The sequence below is a fragment of the Balaenoptera ricei genome, chromosome 14 (assembly GCF_028023285.1).
Source record: "Balaenoptera ricei isolate mBalRic1 chromosome 14, mBalRic1.hap2, whole genome shotgun sequence".
Taxonomy (NCBI): Eukaryota; Metazoa; Chordata; class Mammalia; order Artiodactyla; family Balaenopteridae; genus Balaenoptera; species Balaenoptera ricei.
Window position 1 is genome coordinate 24564293 of NC_082652.1, and position 8558 is coordinate 24572850.

An 8558-nucleotide genomic window follows, 5' to 3' on the forward strand; every position below is an offset into this window, starting at 1 on the left:
CACAAAAACCAAAAAGAGAACATAAACATAATACAAAAGAAAATCATCAAGCCACAAAAGGAAAAATGAAAAGGACAAAGAAGAAACATAAAATCAATGGGAAAACAAGGTTTAAAATGGCAATAAATACATATATATCAATAATTACCTTAAATGTCAATGGACTAAATGCTCCAATCAAAAGACAGAGTGGCAGACTGGATTTTTTTAAAAAAAGAGCCTACAATATGCTGCCTACAAGAGAGACCCACTTCAGGGCAAAGGACACACACAGATTGAAAAGCAGAGGTTGCAATACTCATATCAGACAAAATAGACTTTAAAACAAAGGCCATAAAGAAAGATAAAGAAAGACACTATATAATGATAAAAGGATCAATACAAGAAGAGGATTGTAAACCCATCAACATATATGCACCTAATATAGGAGCACCCAAATACACAAAACAAATACTAACAGACATAAAGGGAGAAACTGACCGTAATACAATAATAGTAGGAGACTTTAACACCTCACTCATATCAATGGACAGATCTTCTATACAGAAAATCAATAAGGCAACAGAGATCCTAAACGATTCAATAGAAAATGTTAGACTTAATTGATATTTTTAGGACATTACATCCAAAAAAAACTCAGAATACACATTCTTTTCAATTGCACATGGAACATTCTCTAGGATTGACCACATACTAGGGCACAAAACAAGCCTCAACAAATTTAAGAGTACAGAAATTATGTCAAGCATCTTTTCTGACCACAAAAGCATGAAACTGGAAATTAACCACAGAAAAAGAAATGAGAAAAAAATGATTACATGGAGACTAAACAACGTGCTACTAAAAAACCAATGGGTCAACAATGAAATCAAAGAAGAAATTTTAAAATACCTTGAGACAAATGAAAATGAAAACACAACCATACAAAATCTATGTGATGCAGCAAAAGCAGTTCTTAGAGGGAAGTTCATAGAGATACAGGCCTTCCTCAAAAAACAAGAAAAATCTCAAATAAACAACCTAACCTACCACCTAAAAGAATTATAAAAAGAACAAACCCTAAAATCAGCAGAAGGAAGGAAATAATAAAGATCAGAGAGGAAATAAATAAAATAGAGATTAGAAAAACTCAGTAAAACCAAGAGCTGGTTCTTTGAAAGGATAAACAAGACTGACAAACCTCTGGCCAGGCTCAACAAGAAGAAAAGAAAGAGAACCCAAATCAACAAAATAAGAAATGAAAAACAAGACATAACAACCAATATGGCAGAAATACAAAAAACCATAAGGGAATACTATGAACAATTATATGCCGACAAATTCGACAACCTAGAAGAAATGGATAAGTTTCTAGAAACATAGAGCCCACCAGAACTGAATCAAGAAGAAATAGATAATTTGAACAGACTGATCACTAGATGTGAAATAGAATCTGTAATTTTAAAACTCTCTACAAACAAAATCCAGGACCACATGGCTTCACAGGTGAATTCTACCAAACATACAAAGAAGAACTTATACCAATCCTTCTCAAACTCTTCCAAAAAAATGAAGAGGAGGGAAAACTCCCAAAGACATTTGATGAAGCCACCATCACTCTGATACCAAAACCAGACAAAGACACCACCAAAAAAAGAAAATGACAGGCCAATATCTTTGATGAATATAGATGCAAAAATTCTCAACAAAATATTAGCAAACTGAATCCAACAACACATAAAAAAGATGGGCTTCACTGGTGGCACAGTGGTTAAGAATCCGCCTGCCAAGGCAGGGGACACGGGTTCAAGCTCTGGTCCGGGAAGATCTCACATGCCGCAGAGCAACTAAGCCCGTGCGCCACAACTACTGAGCCTGTGCTTTAGAGCCCACAAGCCACAATTACTGAAGCCCGCGTGCCGAGAGCCCGTGCTCCACAGCAAGAGAAGCCACTGCAATGAGAAGCCCACACACTGCAACGAAGAGTAGCTCCTGCTCACCTCAACTAGAGAAAGCCCGCGCACAGCAACAAAGACCCAATGCAGCCAATAAATAAATAAAATTAATTAATTAAAAAAAAGATCATACACCACAACCAAGTGAGATTCATCCCAAGTTTACGAGGATGGTTCAACATATGCAAATCAATCAATGTGATACACCACATAAAGATAAAAACCACATGATCATCTCAATAGATACAGAAAAAGCATTTGACAAAATTCAACATCCATTCATGAAAAAAACTTACTAAAGTGGGTATAGAGGGAACACATCTCAATATAATAAAAGCTATTTATGACAAACCCACAGCCAATATGATACTAAATGGAGAAGAGCTGAAAGCCTTCCAGCTAAAATCTGGAAGAAGACAAGGATGCCCACTCTCACCTTTTCTATTTAGCACCGTATTGGAAGTCCTGGCCACAGGAATCAGACATGAAAAAGAAATAAAAGGTATCCAAATTGGAAAGGAAGAGGTAAAATTGTCATTATATGCAGATGATATGACACTATATATAGAAAACCCTAAAGACTCCACAGAAAAACTACGAGACCTGATAAATGAATTCAGCAAATTAGCAGGATACGCGATCAACATACAAAAATGGGCTGCATCTCTTTACACCAACAAAGAAATTCAGAAAGGGAATGAAAAAAACAATATCTTTTAAAATCGCACCCCCAAAAATAAAATACTTAGGAATAAACCTGACCAAGGAGGTAAAAGACTTATATGCTAAGAACAATAAAACATTAATAAAGGAAACTGAAGATGACTCAAAGAAATGGAAAGATATCCCATGCTCTTGGATTGGAAGAATACTGCTAAAATGGCCATACTACCCAAAGCAATCTACAGATTTAATGCATCCCTATCAAATTACCCATGACATTTTTTCACAGAACTAGAACAAATAATCCTGAAATTCATATGGAACCATAAAAGACCCAGAATTGCCACAGCAATCCTGAAGAAAAAGAACAAAGCAGAAGGCATAACCTTCCCAGACTTCAGACAATACTGCAAAGTTACAGTAATCAAAACAGACCTATGGATCAATGGACCAGAAGAGAGCACCCAGAAATAAACCCACATACCTACGGGCAACTAATATTTGACAAAGGAGGCAACAATATACAATGGGAAAAGGCAGTCTCTTCAGCAAGTGGTGTTGGGAAAGTTGGACAGCCACATGTAAATCAATGTAGTTAGAACACACCCTCTCACCATAAACAAAAATAAACTCAAAATGGCTTAAAGACTTAAATATAAGACATGACACCATAAAACTCCTAGAAAAGATCACAGGCAAAACATTCTCTGACATAAATTGTACCAATGTTTTCTTAGGTCAGTCTGCCAAGACAACAGAAACAAAAGCAAAAATAAACAAATGGGACCTAATCAAACTTATAAGCTTTTGCACAGCAAAGGAAACGATTAACAAAATGAAAAGACAACCTACAGAATGGGAGAAAATATTTGCAAATGATGAAACCAATAAGGTCTTAATTTCCAAAATATATAAGCAGCTCATACAACTCAACAACAAAAAAACAAACAACCCAATCAAAAAATGGGCAGAAGACCTAAATAGACATTTCTCCAAAGAAGAAATACAGATGGCCAATAGGCACATGAAAAGATGCTCATCATTGTTAATTATTAGAGAAATGCAAATCAAAACTACAATGAGGTACCACCTCACAGCGGTCAGAATGGCCATCATTAAAAAGTCTACAAATAATAAATGTTGGAGAGGATGTGGAGAAAAGGCAACCCTCCTACACTGTGGGTGTGTTGGTGGTAAGTTAGTTGGTGCAGCCACTGTGGAAAACAGTATGGAGGTTCCTCAGAAAACTTAAAATATAATTACCATATGATCCAGCAATCCCACTCCTGGGCATATATCCAGACAAAACTCTAATTCAAAAAGATACAGGTGGGGGCTTCCCTGGTGGCGCAGTGGTTAAGAATCTGCCTGCCAATGCAGGGGACACGGGTTTGAGCCCTGGTCCAGGAAGATCCCACATGCTGTGGAGCAACTAAGCCCATGCGCCACAACTACTGAGCCTGTGCTCTAGAGCCTGCGAGCCACAACTACTGAAGCCTGCGTGCCTAGAGCCTGTGCTCCGCAACAAGAGAAGCCACCACAATGAGAAGCCCGTGAACCGCAACAAAGAGTGGCCCCTGCTCTCCACAACCAGAGAAAAGCCCATGTGCAGCAACAAAGACCCAACACAGCCAAAAATAAAATAAATAAATTTATAAAAAGCAAAACCAAAAAGATACATGCACCCCTATGTTCATAGCAGCACTATGTACAATAGCCAAGACATGGAAACAACCTAAATGTCCATCGACAGATGAATGGATAAAGAAGATGTGGTGTGTATATACAATAGAATACTCCTCAGCCATAAAAAAGAATGAAATAATGCCATTTGCAGCAACATGGATGGAACTAGAGATTATCATACTAAGTGAAGCAAGTCAGAAAGAGAAAGACAAATACCATATGATATCACTTATATGTGGAATCTAAAATATGACACAAATGAACCTACCTATAAAACAGAAACAGACTCATGGACATAGAGAACAGACTGGTGGTTGCCAAGGGGAAGAGGGTTGGGAGAGGGCTGGAGTGGGAGGTTGGGGTTAGCAGATGTAAGCTTTTATATACAGGATGGATAAACACCAAGGTCCTGCTGTACAGCACAGAGAACTATATTCAATATCTTATGATAAACCATAATGGAAAAAGAATATTAAAAAAAAGAATGTATATACATGTATAACTGAATCACTTTGCTGTACAGCAGAAACTAATACAACATTGTAAATCAACTATACTTCAATAAAAAATATTGATCAGAAAAAAAAGAAAACAATCTCATGTACAATTGCATCAAAAAGAATAAAATACCTAAGAATAAATTTAGCTAAGGAGGTGAAAGACCTGTATACTGAAAATTGCAAGACATTAAGAAACTGAAGAAGACACAAATAAATGGAAAGCTATCCCTGCTCAGGGATTGGAATTAATATTGTTAAAATGTCCATACTACCCAAAGCAATTTACAGATTCAATGCAATCCCTATCAAAATTCCAATGGCATTTTTAATGAAATAGGACAAACAATCCTAAAACTTGTATGGAACCACAAAAGACCTCAAATAGCCAAAGTAATCCTGAGAAAGAAGAACAAACCTAGAGGCATCATATTCTCTGATTTCAAACTCTATTACAAAGCTATATTAATTAAAACAGTATGGTTCTGGCTTAAAAACAGACACACAGATCAATGGAACAGAATGGAGAGCAGAGATAAACCCATGCATCTATGGTCAATTAATTTATGACAAAGGAGCCAAGAATATACAATGGAAAAGACAGTCTCTTTAATAAATAGCGTTGGGAAAAATCAACGGCCACATACAAAAAATGAGTAAAATTAGACCACTATCTTACACCATACACAAAACCTAACTCAAAATGGACTTAAGACTTAAATATAAGACCTGAAACCATAAAACTCTCAGAAGAAAACACAGGCAGTAAACTCCTTGACATAGGTATTGGCGATGATTTTTTATTTTTAATTTTAATTTAATTTTATTTTTTTGGCGATGATTTTTAAAAATCTGACACCAAAAGTAAAAGCAACAAAAGCAAAAATAAACAAGTGGAACCACATCAAACTAAAAAGCTTCTGCACGGCAAATGTAATCATTGACAAAATGAAAAGGCAACGTACTGAATGGGAGAAAATATTTGCAAATCATATATCTGATAAGGGGTTAATATCCAAAACATAAAGAATTCACACAACTCAATACCAAAAAACCCCAAACAATCCAATTAAAATATGGGCAGAAGATATGAATACACATTTTTCTAAAGAAGACATATAGATTGCCAACAGGTTCATGAAAAGATGCTCAACATAATTGATCAGTAGGGAAGTGCAAATCAAAACCACCATGAGTTACCACCTAATACCTGTTAGAATGGCTATATCAAAAAGACAAGAAATAGTAAGTGTTGGTGAGGATGTGGAGAAAGGGGAACCCTGGTGTACCACTGGTGGAAATGTCAATTGGTGCAGCTACTATGGAAAACAGTATGAAGTTCCTCACAAAGTTAAAAACAGAACTACCATTTGAGCCAGCAATTCCACTTCTGGGTATTTATCCAAAGAAAATGAAAACACTGACTTGAAAATATAAATGCACCCCCATGTTCATTGCAGCACTATTTATAATACCCAAGATGTGGAAACGACCTTTGTGTTCATCATGGATGAATGGGTAAAGAAACCGTGATATATATATATATATATATGTATCACACACATACTATATGTGTATATATATAGTGGAATATTATTCATCCATAAAAGAATGAAATCTTGCCATTTGTGACAACATGGATGGACCTTGAGGGCATTATGCTAAGTGAAATAAGTCAGAGAAAGGCAAACGCTGTATCCCACTTATATGAGGAATATAACAAACACACATGAAGCTCACAAATACAGAGAATAGATTGGTGGTTGCGAAGGGTGGGGGTGGGGAGGGGGGTGGCGCTGTGAAACAGGTGAAGGGGGTCCCAAAGGTACAAACTTCTAGTTATAAAATAAATCAGTCATGGGGATGTAATGTACAGCACGGTGACTACAGTTAAAAATACTGTATGGTGTACTTGAAAGTTGCTAAGACAGATCTTAAGCTCTCATCACAAAAAAAAAAAAAAAATTGAAAGAAAAAAACAACTGAACTTGTTGGATTTGAACTGACAAGCCAGAAGCCAGTGTTCAGGGGACTCAGAGAGGAGACAGAATTGAAGAGGCTGCCCTCAGGTTCTGCCCAGAGGGTAAAGGAGGGCTGTAATGTACAGGGAGTGCTTTGTAAACTGGTGAGTGTGTGCACAGGAGAACAGCGTGTAAAGTGCTGGGCTCTTCTCTACTCAGGGCAATGGGGACTGCACCACACCTGGGGCTACAGGGAGAAGCAGGGAACTCCAGGGGATACTGAAGAAGCTGAGGAGGAATAACAGTGTCAGGACACCTCTTAAGAGATCTCCAAGCCCCGAGGCACACTCATTCTCACTGGCATCACCTGAGATCCTAGAAAAAGTCACTGATGTTTTTTTTTTTCAGGCTCAGTCACCATTGACTCTAGGCCCTAATTCTGGGGGAGGGGAATACATAAAATTAGTCTCATTTCTCTCAGTTGTGAAGGTCCTTCAGCTGTTGATCCGAAGAAGCACTAACAAAAGCTGTTATTTATTGAGCCCTTAAAGGACTGAAAATAAAGGCACAATGCTGAATAACAAAAGGAGGTAACATTTATTGAGAGCTTCCTGGGTGTCAGGCACTGTTCTAAGTGCTATTGATGGGGTTCAGGGCAGGCTGCCCCTCAATATGCCACTGTGGCGTATTGATTATTTGGAATTATAGTTACTTGAGAAACATTCACTGCAAGAACACTTTGACCCTCCTTTGCTCCCCTGAAGGCAGGAAACAAATCTCCCATATGAAAGGATCCTCGTATACCAGGAGAATAGAAGGCATCTTTATCGCCAGAGATAGAAGAGTCAAGGCTAAGAACGGTTTATAAACACACTTTGTTACTTCATGAACTTGCTACCCTAAGTCCAAGCCCCTTTGTTTTCTAACAAATAACTGTTTCCTTGTCTGAAAGATATAAAAGCTGCCTGATTTGGCCATTTTTTTGGGTGCCATGTTATTATGGGACTCCTGCACATTCCTGATTAAATTTGTTTTTCCCTCCTGTTAACCTGTCTTGTGTCAATTTTCTTATTAGACCAGCCAAAAGAACCTAGAAGGGTAGAGGAAAAACTTTTCCTCCCCAACACTATGTAAGGTACACAGCAAGGCACGGAGCGATGATGGGGGGAGGGGTGGGATAAACCAGAATAACGGAGAGCTTTTAAGCACAGGTTTTGAAGTTACGGAAGACATGGGTTTGAAACCTGGTTCCACACATTACCTATGTTTCTTTGAGACTGGGCGCCCTGCCAGGATCCTAGCGTGGCTGAGATGTTCATTCTGACAAAGTGTGTTGAGAGCTCAAGCCAGCGCCAGGCACGTAGCAGCTCCTCAATTAACGCGTGATGACAATCACGTGTGCAGGTTGCGGCCATGGTGTGAGCAAAACCGCTAATAACCAACATTAACATAATATTAATACCAAACACTGGTACCGCGCTTACCACACGCCAGACACTATTGGGGATGGTAAACCATTGACTAATTCACTGAATCCTCAAAACAAGCCTATATAGGTACTAGTTCCACGTCCATCTCACAGATGAGAAAACTGAGGCACAAAGATTACATACCTTGCCCAAGGTCACGCAGCTACAACTGCAATAAGAGGAATGACAAACTTTATTGAGCGCTTACTATGCTCCAGTCTGTAATGAGCTCTTTTCCTCCGTTAAATCCTACCATAACCCTTAAAGGGTTTGCAGTTATTCCCACTTTACAGATGGCGAGGCTGGGGCTTGGGGAGGTTCCTACGGGCGTGACGATTCGGACCCAGG

The 8558-nt window shown here is 38.3% G+C and overlaps 1 protein-coding gene across 5 annotated transcripts in view; it reads right to left on the reverse strand.

Moving 5' to 3' along the window:
- The window catches only part of SRRD (SRR1 domain containing), a 39548-nt gene that overhangs the window by 30792 nt on the left and 198 nt on the right, over window positions 1–8558 (reverse strand). The window lies entirely within an intron of this gene.